The sequence below is a fragment of the Oryzias melastigma genome, linkage group LG17 (genome assembly GCF_002922805.2).
Source record: "Oryzias melastigma strain HK-1 linkage group LG17, ASM292280v2, whole genome shotgun sequence".
In the NCBI taxonomy this organism is placed as follows: domain Eukaryota; kingdom Metazoa; phylum Chordata; class Actinopteri; order Beloniformes; family Adrianichthyidae; genus Oryzias; species Oryzias melastigma.
Genome location: NC_050528.1, coordinates 18,279,030 through 18,292,169, shown reverse-complemented (window position 1 = coordinate 18,292,169; position 13,140 = coordinate 18,279,030). Strand labels below are relative to the sequence as shown.

The following is a 13,140-nucleotide window of genomic DNA, read 5'->3' as shown; positions in this document are numbered from 1 at the left end:
CTGGGGTGAAGACCATCAGGTCGATTAGAGAGAGGGAAAATAAACTCAGTCTTTGACAGTGATTGACTTTGATTAAAGTGTCAATTTAAATATATACCGGTATATAGATATATGATTTAACAAATTCTCACCCCATTACTGACAACTTTTCCAAGTCAGAACTTGCAGGACTCAGTCAGTTTGTCAGGGTTAACAGAGTTTCTGCAAATGTTTCAAAGTAGAAACTTTCCCCTTTTTTTTAATAGACTCAGACTTTTGCCTTTCAGAGACAGTAATAAAGTCTGAAAGATTTTTGGTTCCTTTGGGACTAAAGACTAAAACAGTAGTTTTAAAGATGAACACAGAACTTTTTGCTGCTTTAATGCTACCAGCTAACCCTGCAGACTCATCCTCTCAAGAACAAAGCAACACTTATCTCCATGTTAAACTGCAAATTGTTGTTTTTACTGAATTTATTCCTACACGCTATTATTTGCAGTTATAAAGCAAAACAATTCATACAAAACAGATAGTTGTGGGATTTTTCTTTATTCCATTCCCAATATGGAAAATCCCAAATTATTATTTTAGAACATAAACAATTCATGTAGCAAGGTTTTTTCTCTTCACTTTAAGCTTTCTTCTTATTTTAATATATTTTTGTCCTGATTCAATTCAATGATCAAAAAGATTTTAAGATGTTTTAATTTTGAAAAATTCCTAACCTTAATTTAAGCATTAAGAGCTTCATAAAGCACAGATTGATATCTCCATAAAAGCCTGTATCGTAGCTTTCTGACCACAAAGCATATGCTGTAAAAGTGAACTGTTGTGTCTGAGCAGGTGGTCAGCCACACAGGAGCACCACAAGTGACTGTGATCATCTGTGCAACTATTTCTCTTCGGCCTTTGTGCTTCTCTGCAGAAAATCTTGATTGAGCCTTCAGTTGTGAGTTTTAGCAAAAGCAGGCAAAAAATAAATATAATACTCAGAGGGCCCACCATATTGCTTAGAAAAATGAACAAGGTGGACTAACATAATACAATACAGAATATTAGTCTTGTTGTGATGTTGTCAGACTCAACATTCTGCATGGAGACTGGGATTTATCCAAATGTAGCTTGCGTTTTATTGTGGAACACTAATGAACAGCAATAATGGAGTTTCTATAATTAGAGGACACTTAGAATAATCAAGTGGATTGAAATCCTGTTGAAGTTTCTCTGTTAGTAGTTCCACAAGGCTCAATTTCAGTACCTCTGTTTATCTTAAGTCTACAGCTCCCTATGTGTTCTTAGATATCCTAATATTGAATGAAGTGACTTTAAAAATGAAAAATAAACCATTTCTGTTGTATCCTAGTAAGGATTAAATGGTTACAAAATGTTTACAGTCCCACTTCCTTAATCTTGTGATCTATTTTCAAAGTTTTACCAGTGGTCTTTTAATTAGGATACTGCTGTTTTTTGCCAAAATACAATTTAAAAATAGTAATTTTCTAGGAAGTAGTTTCTGCAGTTGTTCATTAGAAAGACACCTCTGAGTTATGGGCGGGACTTTTGGCCACTTCCCATCATTCCTTTGTTAGCACTCTCTCCCACTAGCTTACAGCCCCTAACAATCGCAGCATAATGTTAGCAGTGCAACAACAATGCCGAGTGATATTGGAGCTATCCAAACCTACAGTTTTGAGTTGGCCAGCTCAGACAAGGAAAACAAAGACGTACATGGATCTATTCGTCTACAAGCGGATGCATCTGAATGCAGTTTGTGCCTCTTTGTTGTATTTTCTACGTCACACCAACAAGCTTATTCAAACTGCATTTTTTCATCTGTTCCTAATTCATTAAATCTAGAAATGTCATTTTAAACGTAATTTTCTTTATATATATGTCCTTCATTATCAGATAAATGCCACAAGAACATCTTGAAAACACCAAGTTTTAGTCAGTAAATAAAGAAATAACATTGTCTGGTCCTACACTCATGTGAACCCTCACCGACTAACTTGAGAAGCCAATAATCTCAAACGTTGGTTTTAAAAATGGACAGCAATTTTAAATTGGATCAACAGATTAGCGCAGTTGTTAGTCTCACTACTTCCATCTTAGGCGGTTAGCTAAGGTAAAGCCCTTCCTTTCTTTACAGCACTCCAGTAATCCATACCATCATAATGTCTCAGCTGGATTACTGTAATGCACTTTATTTTACAGTCAGACAGTCTTCTCGTCTTTGATTGGTTCAGACTGATGCCTGTCCTCGAGTTACATAATGAGAAAATTCAACGTACAATGATCGTTCTGACATTTTTTTTACTCACTGCCTGTCTATTTTAAATTTCATTTTATTTATTTTTAAACTTTGAAACGCTTCCCTCCCAGCTCACTTTCCTGAGCTTCCTAATCCTCCTTGAGTCTGCACCTTTACAACCCTTGAAAACCTCAGAGGGGAGATGTTTGCTCTTTCTGGAGCAAAGCCCGACTACTTTACCACACTTCATTTTTGCTTTCTGCTCTTCTTTATCCATTCTTTTTTTTAATGTTTTTTTTTTTAATTTTGGTTCTATTTTTCAACATTTGTTTGCATTATGTGTTGCTTTTGTTTATAATCTTATAATTCTTTAGTTATTTGAATCAGCACTTCTACTAGCTCTAGCTGTGCATATTATTGCAACTTACACGTTCATAGGCCCAACTGTCATTTCAGTGAATTTCCTCTTTAAATTCTGTTAATGAACTGTTCATAGAGCGGAGTTTTAAAGTGTGAAGGTGACCCACTTCTCCCAGTTTAGTCCGTGTCTGTGATTCCACCCTCAGGCCCTCTTGCTTTATTCCAGGCTTTAACCTGTATATACTGTCCTCAAAGTGCACACAAGAACAAGAGTATAAAAGACTGAACTTGAGCCAGGCCATTATATGATGGCCAGATTTATACAGGAACATCATTTCTAGTAAAAACTGTAAGTATGTGTGCACATTTTAATCAGCACACTGAGTTATATAAAGGAGTCTAAATTTGAGCTAAGTATGTATGTCTCTATCCTATATGAAATGCATTAGACGTAATTGCAAAGTTTTTCAATATCCTTTGATTCCGTCTGCTGGTTTATGGCACAGTTTTGGTTGGCTGCAGGGAAAAAAACGTCGTCATCTAAGCATTGTTGAGCTGGAAATGACTCTATCTAATGGACACAAAAATCATAAAGGGAAGTCATGTCTTTGTAACCTCTATCCATCTCATTCATGCATCCATTAACTTCCACTTTTCCATATTTGGGTCACAGGGGCAGCAATCCAAGCAAGAAGCCCAGACCTCCCTACCTCAAGTCACAAGAGATTAGGATAAGGAGAGCTGTCAATATATTGTTAGTATATATGTTAGTATATTTTATGAACAAATACTATTAATATACAGCAGGGGTGTCAAACTCATTTGCATAAGGGACCAAAATCCAAAACACACCTTAGGGCGCGGGCTAAACTTTTATTGAACACTAACTACATTTTTAAAGCTTTAAAATCATTCCCACACTAGCATTACCTGCGATTATGCTAGTGTGAATGCTGTAAACTGAATTTGGCCGCTGAAGATTTTAGTGCGGCTAGCTGAAGATGCTTAAGCTGATAGGCAGCTAAAATATTAGCTAAATGCCAAAAACAAAAATAGCTAAAAAACTTAAAAACAAAAGAAGAACAAAAAAACTTAGATTAGCCAAAACAGCTAGCATGTTGCTGAAAAAATAGCTAAACTTTCAAATAGCCTAAAAAACTTGAAATAAGCCTAAACTAGCCAAAACAGCTAGCGTGTTAATATTAGCCTTACTCCAAAACAGCCTGAAAAAAACAAACAAAAAAAATTAGCCACAACAGCTAGCATGTAGCTGAAAAATAGCTAAACTTCAAAATAGCCTAAAAAAATGAAGAAAATGCCTAAGTTATCCAAAACAGCTAGCACGTAGCTGAAATATCAGCCTAACTCCAAAACAGCCTAAATAATCTTAGTAAATGGCAAAATAGTCCCAAAAGCTAGCAAAGTGCCAATTTTTAAAACTTTAAAACTGTAACTTTTTAACATAAATATGAATAATAAAAAGGCTGAAACATTATTCCAGAAGAAATCAAAGTAAACCTTAAATAACTTCAATATTTTACCGTCTATATATAAACATATTTTGTCAAAATTATACAAGTTAGAAATAAGTGCAAGATGACATCGGGCCTTTAATAACAGTGAAATACAATGATCTGGAGGGCTGGATCCGACCCTCGGGCCTTGACTTTGACACTTTGATACAGGGTGTCCCATAAGTCTCCATACAAAGAAAAAATAAATGTTTCTTGGGGCATCTGAAATATACATAAATACATGTTAGAACTATATATTTATGGAATGTATTATGTCTCCCATGTATGGAGACTTATGGGATATCCTGTAGATAGCATGACGAGTCATTTTCAGTCTAACTTTGATGATAATCAAATGGTTTAACTAAAACTATGGTCACATATCCCAGAATGCCACAGTGCTGCAACTTAGATGCTTTTAAAAGAATTCAGCAAATTTGGCAGATGTAACTTGTAATCAGGAAGCGTTTTGCATCTGTAAACAGGTTTTGAGAAAAGTGTAAAATTTTATGGTGACTGGAACATTTTTCCTTAAATGCTGACATTGGTCAGTGGTCGCCTGAGCACATTTCGAGGTAGAGCGGTGGTAGTCCACTGACTACAAAATTGGGGGATAGCTGGATGGCGAATAGGTGTCAAAATGAGTTTGATGGAAAATATATTCCTTTTTCTTCTTTCATTCATGGCCCCGCACCAACAATTAAAAAAAAATGGTAATAAAAAGCAGAATACATTCTTGAAGATTCTGCCAATACCTCCCCATCACATGGTGGCAGTTGTATTTGTGACCATATTTTAACTAAGGTCAAATTTAGAGGAAAAAGGCATTTTACTTGACAAATAAGAAGGTTTCACTTGTCTCAGTCTACTAAAAAAAATTCTATGAATTTCTACTTTCATGGCTCGTCTTTTCAACGTTTTGTTGTGGCTTGTTTTTGCATTTGTTTTTGGTTAGAAGTAATTTTTATTGATTAACGTATGAAGTTTTTGTTGATTAATGGACAGGTTTTTTTTCATTAATTAGTTCCTGTCGAATCCTATAGAACCCTGTGCTTTTCCCGGTGTTAGCTTACTTGTTTTTATTGCTAGGTTATTTTGTTTATTGTCACTTTCATGTTTGTTGAGCTGTTTCTGAATTCTTTTGTCTATCTGACTCCTCTTCATCTACTTACTTTTGTTCGCATGCACAGTTGTCTTAAAACTGGGACATTTGGGTCTTATTTTAACAAGAAACCCCCAAAAAAGGAATCCTAGCCTGCAATGATCTCAGTTTCTATTTCTACAGTTTTGAGTTTCAGTGAATCAAGTTCACTATTGACCTACATCTTAAATGATTTACAGCTCATATCTTTCCAATGTGTGCATAATAAGGAGACAAAATGCGTGGAGCTCCCATCCCCCCTCCGTTTGCTGAGAGAGCCCCACCTTAGATGCATGCACAAATGTGTTTCCGTCTCCATTTTTAATCTAAAGGTACGTGTGTTTGGCTTAAAGTAACTGCGTGTACAAGTGTTTGCAGGCTCAGATATTTGCTGCTGTCTTTGCCTTCAAAGGGTGGACCCACCCTGCTGCGTTTATATCTAGTCCTACTGCAATAAAACATCTCTGCCTAGCTTTGCTATTGGTTGCTACGGTAACAAAGGCTCAAAGTGGAGTGGCTGCAGCAGCGATACAGGAAAAAAAAAAAAAAAAGATTTATCCTGGTGGGGCCAATCACAACAACAGATTAGGCAAAGTGTTTCAAAATAGAAAGATCAGGTCTAATAAATTAGCAAAATGTCAATATTTCAACGATGAATCACAGCCTAACCCAACAAATGTGGCACACACAAATAAAAAATATGAGCTTATCCCCATGCAGGAGCAGAGCAGAGCATAGGTCAGGGCCCTTGATGACAGTGGGATGGCTTTAGTTAAACAGATGTCCGTGGAACTTCTCCATCCTCATGTATTTATGATGCAGCGCTTCCTTGTGGAGGATAAAAGCTTCTGGATTGGACCTCTCTCCCGTCTCCATCTTTGGCAGGATGCTAGTGTGTATCGATCCTGCTCAGCATCTTTAATAGCCGCGATGGGTTGTGCAAATTTAAGCATGTTAAATATCCACTTAAGGCCACCGAGGTATTTCAGGACGGTTTCATCTGTAAATATTAAATAGATCATTGTTAAATACATAACTTACACAGATACTGGTAAGGAGGGGGTTGTGTAAAGTTTCCTGCAGCTCACAGCCTTTCACCGCTGCCAGATCAGCTGCGTCAGCTGAACAATAGCATGGAGGGGGAAAAAGATAAGAAATGAAATGAAGCCAGACCTCATTTGACAAGCGCAACGGACAAACCGGCATAAAGGGGGGGAAGGTGTGTGCGCTCCTCTAAATGGCCCGCTGATTGGCTAATTATGTGGGTGTTTGCAGGTGATTCCCTAATTGGTTGCCTGATGAGGCTAGATTGCACTGCATGTCTGTCGCCGTCATTACACGCATCCTGTAATAATAGTGTTGGTGCCACTGTGTTAAATCCTATCTAGCAAGATGATCTGACACAAATAGTAGAACACATTCCTCGTTTCGTGACTTTACAATGTCGCAACACTTCAGTTTGTATAGTGACTCCAGGGTTTTTGCTTCATCTCTTTATCCTTTCATCTTTGATCTCCTGTTTTATGGATCAATAGAAAAAAAACTTTGATAGCTTAACTTAAGAACACTTTATCCAACCTCATTTATGGGAACTTCCCTTTGTATTGTGTTCTCCAGTAGTACAGTTTAATATATTGGCCTTGGCCCAGAATTGATGGTTTATCTTAAAGATCAATACTCCTTAATCAATACCCACTTTAATGAGGAGGTTATTGACTGAAGTTTTTGGGGGGTTATATCTATGTAGCTTAGAACAGACCAGAACCGGTCTGGATTTAAGCAAGAATATCAATTGTTTTATGTAAACCATAAATTGTTTTACAACATCTCAGTATCTGTCAAGTGTTAAAGTCCCACTTTAATCATCTTTTGATGTATTGTAAAAGCGTTCCCAGTGGTCTTTTAATTATGATTGTGTTGTTTTCTGGGACATAGGCCGAATCCGAATTCTTCCCCTTCTCCATACTTCTACATTTAGCCCTAAACGCGGAGAGTTATGGAAAAATTGTGTCTTTGAATTTGATGTTACTCCCACTCAATGACGTCATCAATAGTCGCCGCTCAGCTACGTTAGCGCGGAGCTGCCAGCGCTCAGAAATAGATAACATCGGTTTTACTTTACCTTTAAAAATGTCATGCAAAAACATTTAAATGTGACCTTCTGGGCTTCAGAGCTCATCAACGTGAAGAAAAGGACTTTGCGGCTTGGCCTACTGATGGAGGGATGCAGAACTAAAAGTCCCTTAAAAAACGATTCCCTTTCAAATGTCCCTTCAACCAAGTCCAGGTTTTACCAGCAGCAGCACTACAAACATGTCGGTTAAACTGATTTTGAGCCAGATAGCAGCTCAGGAAAACAAAGATGTACATGGATCTATTTGTCAGCAAAAAAAAAATCTTGTGGCTCGTTGCTAAAGCTTCTACATCACATCTACAACATTTTTTCGTCTTCTCTTGATTTACAAAGATTTGTATGAAGAAATACACAGGAATTTTAAACATATTTATCATTATGTACAGTATGCCTCCATTAGGGTTGCAATAGACTGTGCATGATCTGTAATCCACACGGATCACAGATCAGAAAAGCAGCAGTTTGAAACCCATGTATGCTTTGGATGTTTTGAATCTTTTCAAAAAATAAGTTCTAAACTTTTATCTTGTTATTTTTGCCCTTTTTTTTCTTTTTGCAGATTCTAAAAATGATCAGAACCGTGAATCTAAAACTGTCACAATTCTGAAAAGTGAGTTTTGTGATTCGTTTCACCGCTATCCTTCATCATGACAGAAAGGTTACAAAAAATGTTAAAATTCGATTTTTATTGGAGTGGATCTTAAAAGAAATCCGGTTTTCTCAACATGTTGCCACGTAATGTCGGGGCGTAGAAAATAATTAAATTCTGTGAAATATCGCAATATTTTATCTGGCAATACTAAAATTGGTTTCAAATGCACTCATAAAGGGTGATATAATGAATAAATATGAATAAACTAATGAAATAATTTGATTGTTATATGTATATGTGCGTAACTGTTTTTATAAATTTACAAAATTGTTATTTTGCTTTTCTTTTCATCAAATTGATTTTGTTTTGTGTTCATATTACTCTGTATAGATAAAGACGTCTTTGCCTTCATCATTTATTTGGACTGAATAAGAACCAAGACGATTGGACTTGATAAGCTATTAGCTTCATCCAAAGCCCCTTTTTTTGAGCTCTGAACATTCTTGTTACGTCTAAGATTGTTTGTGGGATGATTTGCATAATTTCTTTTGATTTGTTTTTGGTCTTGTTAAAAAAAAAAAAAATGATATAGAAAAAAAATGAATTAAATAAATGCTGCCTAAGCACTTTTTAATTAACTATTTTTATGCAAACATTTAGTTTGCTGCTAGTTGGTAATGCACCACACCATAAAAACTCAGAAATTACATTTAAGACTTAATTTTCTTTATTTATGTCATCGATCATGATAAAAATCCTGTAAGAAAATGCTAAAAACACCATTTTGTTTAAAGTGGGTCACTAAAATCACTAAAAATGAACAGCAGAAAACTGTCATCTCTGCACAGACATGTGTTCAGTGTCCACCTAATCCACCGCTGTCTTTAGAAACCTTTTTTTTTGTTCCCATTACTGATTGTAGTAGAAAGAAAGGATCAATAAATGAGGTGAGAGCTACATTTATTTCTTTAAACGGAGTGGATCTCACGCTGGTTCCTGTTTGTGGCAGAGCATGTCATGTAGGACGGCTAATCTGGCTGGAACACAAGCTTCATTTAATTATCGTCATCATTTCTTTCAGCCTGCACATGACAACAGAATTTAATTTGAGGTGTAAGCATCGCATTTGGATCCCGCTCATGAACTTGCCATAATGAAATGAGACTGACTCCAAACCCGGCTTAATCAGTTCTAGTCCAGAGGCTCCCAAAGGAGAGCCAGATGAGACAAACCTTCCACCCCCATCTAATACTCCTGAGGAGAAGAGGGCTTAGACATGTCAAACCTGCAATCTCTGGGCTACAATTTGGCTTGAAGTGGCTCCTGAGAATAGTCTGCAGCCCTCATCGGCTCACTTATGTCTTCAAACAGCTTGTCATTCAATCTCGCATCAAGTTTTCAGTTTTTGGTAATGCAGGTGACCGCGCTCCTACGGATAAATGTGTGTGTGCTCCAGTCACATACGTCTGTGTGCTTCAAATAGCAGTCATCACCTTAGCAACAAACATCTACCAAACCCCGTCACTGGAAACAGTTGGGAGTGTTTTTAATCACGGAGCAGAAAAAATGAGAGAGAGAAATGCGGGCAGGAGGCTGGTGAAAAGATGGAGGATGAAAGGAAATAAACGGTTGACAGTGGCGACTCGAAACGCGGCATTCAGCTTGACATCTTCTCTGTCGGTTGTGTTCATTCAAATTTCACATTTGCTCAGCTCTCTCAACAGCCACAAATTAAATACCCCCACTGATCCATTCTATGTGCCTTCCTTTCTCTCCTTATCGTCTTTTTTTGCTTTCAAAGAATTTTTGTTGCCACACAAGCTGTGGAGCTAATCCTAAGACATATTGTGCAAAAGCAGAAAAGCTTCATTGTTTAAATATTGGTTTGATGGTTAGGCTAAGGCACTTCATATCTGGCAGTAACTCCTGACCAGCAGCTGATAGAAGGACTTTATTTTATAGGCTTAGAGACAGTTATATGAAACTGTATTTTGTTTCTTATTGCAAAGTTCCAATTAAATTAGTCTGTTTATTTTCCTTTTAAAATTAGGCATTGAAACAAAAAAGCTTAACGTTTTGGGCTTAAAATAAATAAAAGCAGATTTTTCTGTTGCTTTTTCTCTAAGACTCCAGTCCAATCATGTTTTGATTTATTCTAAAAGTGGTCTTTTAATTATAATTATGCTGTTTTCAGTCAAAATCATAAAAAAACATGTTTTCTAGGACAAAGTTTGAGCTCATCAGGATTACGTCTCTGAGATGTCCCATCATTCCTTTGTTTACACTCTCTCCTGCTAGCTTACAGCCTCCTACAACCCCAAGTTAACATTAGCGTCACAATAGAAACGGTGAGCAAAATCAGAGCGATCACGTTGTAGAGTTTTGATCCAGATTGCACCTCAAGTGAGGAATTCAGCGACGTTCATGGATCTGTTTGTCTGCAAGTGGATGTATCCAAATGAAGCAGAGCAGGGAGACTTTGGCCTGCCCATTTCAATTACTGCCTTAAAACTGGGAGATTTTTTTCATCTGCTCCTGAGTTATCTCGATTTGAACAAAGAAATACTCAGAAATGCAGTTTTAGTCTGAAATTCTTTTATATTTGTTATCAATCTTCGGAAAAACGCTACAAAAATGTGGGAAAAACACCAAAAATACAATTTTCACTTGAGTGGGTCTTTTTTATACCATGTTATTGTGGCATTTTTTCAAGATAATTTCTCTAAAAATTGCTATTTTGAGTTGGCAGTTTTAAAAGCTTGTAGCTGTGATGTAGGTGCTACAATCAGGGAGCCACGAGCTCCCTGCTCTGCTCCATTCCGATGCATCCATTGTATCCATTAACGTCTTTGTTTTCCTCATCTGAGCTGACATCTGGCTCTGAACTGTATGGCTGCAGAGCTCTAACATTGCTTGCTATTTTTGTTGCACCGCTAATGTTAGTTTGGGGTTTTAAACTAGCAGGAGAGCATCAGGCCTAATCCATGGCAACAGTCACGCCCACAACTCAGAGCCAAATTTCTGATGCCACTTTGTAGAAACTATGTCTTAGAAAACGACACTTTGTTTTTATTTTTTGGCAAAAAACTGCATAATCAGAATTAAAAGACCACTTTGAACAATTTTACAAAAGAAAAAATATATATAGTAGTTGGAGTAGGCCACCCTTGTAACAAAAAAGCTCAAAGTTTTGGGCTTAAACAAAATTTTTTTAAAAAGTTAATATTTCTGTTACTATTTTTTGAGTTTCTGGTATCCCCAGATTCAGCATCTGTGCACTTGGGCTATGTTATGTACTGGGCATGAGGAGTCAGCTCCAAAAATCCATCATTGTTTGTACTGAGCTCCTGTATCATCACCAAACACAAGCCCAATATGACAGGGGATGTCAGAGACTGCAGTGAAGTGGGAGTCTCATGAAGACTCACCCTGTCAGGACTGAATGTTCCACCAACTGTGTTTGGTAAAGGCAACGTGATGGAATGGGGGAGCATCTCCTTCACAGAAAAATTAAAGGTTTTGGCATTGTTGGAGTTAATCTGTTAATGTTGATTTTGTCAATAAAAAAAGTAATAACCATTGAAAGAAGTGAACCCTTCAGCTTGTTAACATATTCTTGCTGATTTAACCTGTGAGCTCACTGACCATGTGCATCCACATAAGATTAAACCATCCTTGTGCATTAGCCTCCCGCGTTTGCCGTAAGCGTCCAGTTAATAGGCATTTGTGCATTAGCGTCCGCCACTGCACTGCCATTAGTGTTCCTTGCAGGATGCTAATGCACAAGTGCCGATTAAACTTTTAAGGCACTTTATGTTAAATGCTGAACTATCTACTTCAATACTAATGTGTTTTTTTATTTATTTATTTCTTTGGTGTCACAGTGTCTGAAATGGGAAGGCCTAATTTAAATAATCAAATCATGATTTGTAGCAGATATTTATTGTGACAAGAGGAAATATTTTAAATTGATTAAAAGATCAATTTAACTTGATAAAACTACAACTGAGAAATAGATCATTTTGTGAATGAAAAAAATAAATTGAAACTTGAGTCTCAAGGGGGATATTTAATATAAAATATTAAATAAACTTTTCATGATAGTGTTTTTCATTCAATAAAATGCAGTTATTTGTTATTATTTAGTCATAAATACAATTACATGCAGCAGACCAGAGGGAAATGTGAAATTTAATAGAATAATCCAAATATGTGGTTAACCATGAAATGTTAAACTTAAACGTAATAAAAAAGAGCTAGTAATTTAATGAAGAAACTTTAAAAAGGGACATGCATATGAACCAGCCCAAACCATGCACTTACACTGAGGTATTAGTTAAAAAAAACACTAACAGCTGGGATAAATAATGCTGCAAACAACACAGTTGTTGGTTCAAAACTGTACGGCTCTGATATTGCTCACCCTTTTTGTTGCTCTACCAATTTTAGGTTGGAGGTGTGAGGGATGTAAGCTAGTGGTAAAGAGTGCAAACAAAAGGATGATGGGATATTGACTAAAAGTTACTTCCAAATCAACGGCCCCGCCCACAACTCAAGAGGTGAATGTCTGATGAGCTCCAGAAATATGTCTTAAAAATTGCACAGGTTTCTGGATTACTAAAAACTAAAGCCAAAAACTGCATAATTATAATTAAAACATCGATTTTACAAGAGATTAAATGCAGTCAGAATAGGACAGAAAGGAAATTAGTCAACAAGTACACGACTAATCGACTATTAAAATAGTTGACGATTAATTTAATAGTTGACTAGTCGTTACTTTATATGATATGGAGTCCGAGTGTGGTAAGGTTGAAAGTTATAATGGCATTCTGCTAGCTTTTTGGAGTATTTTGGCATTTATTAAGGTTTTTTAGGCTATTTTGGATATTAGCTAACATTTCAGCTACATTCTAGCTATTTTGGCTAATTTAGTTTTTTTTTTTGTTTGTTTGTTTGTTTATAAGACTATTTTGGATATTAGCTAATATTTCAGCAGCATGCTAGCTATTTTGGCTAATTTAGGCTTTTTTGTTGGTAATTAGACTATGTTGGATATTAGCTAATATTTCAGCTACATTCTAGCTATTTTAGCTAATTTAGGCTTTTTGTTTTTTTTGTTTTTCATACTATTTTGGAGTTTAGCTAATATTTCAACTGCGTGCAAGC

General features: G+C 36.4%; 1 protein-coding gene across 4 annotated transcripts in view; it reads left to right on the top strand.

The window, feature by feature from the left end:
* The window catches only part of LOC112147595 (semaphorin-6B), a 41,377-nt gene that overhangs the window by 8,755 nt on the left and 19,482 nt on the right, over positions 1-13,140 (top strand). The window contains exon 2 of one of the 4 annotated variants that reach the window (XM_024274109.2): positions 12,421-12,530. The exons of 2 other annotated variants lie outside the window; for them this stretch is intronic. The gene's annotated coding sequence lies outside the window, so the exon portion shown is untranslated. Of the gene's footprint in view, positions 1-7,935; positions 7,990-12,420; positions 12,531-13,140 lie in introns of those variants that run through there. One more of the 4 variants, XM_024274108.2, reaches the window with a different exon arrangement.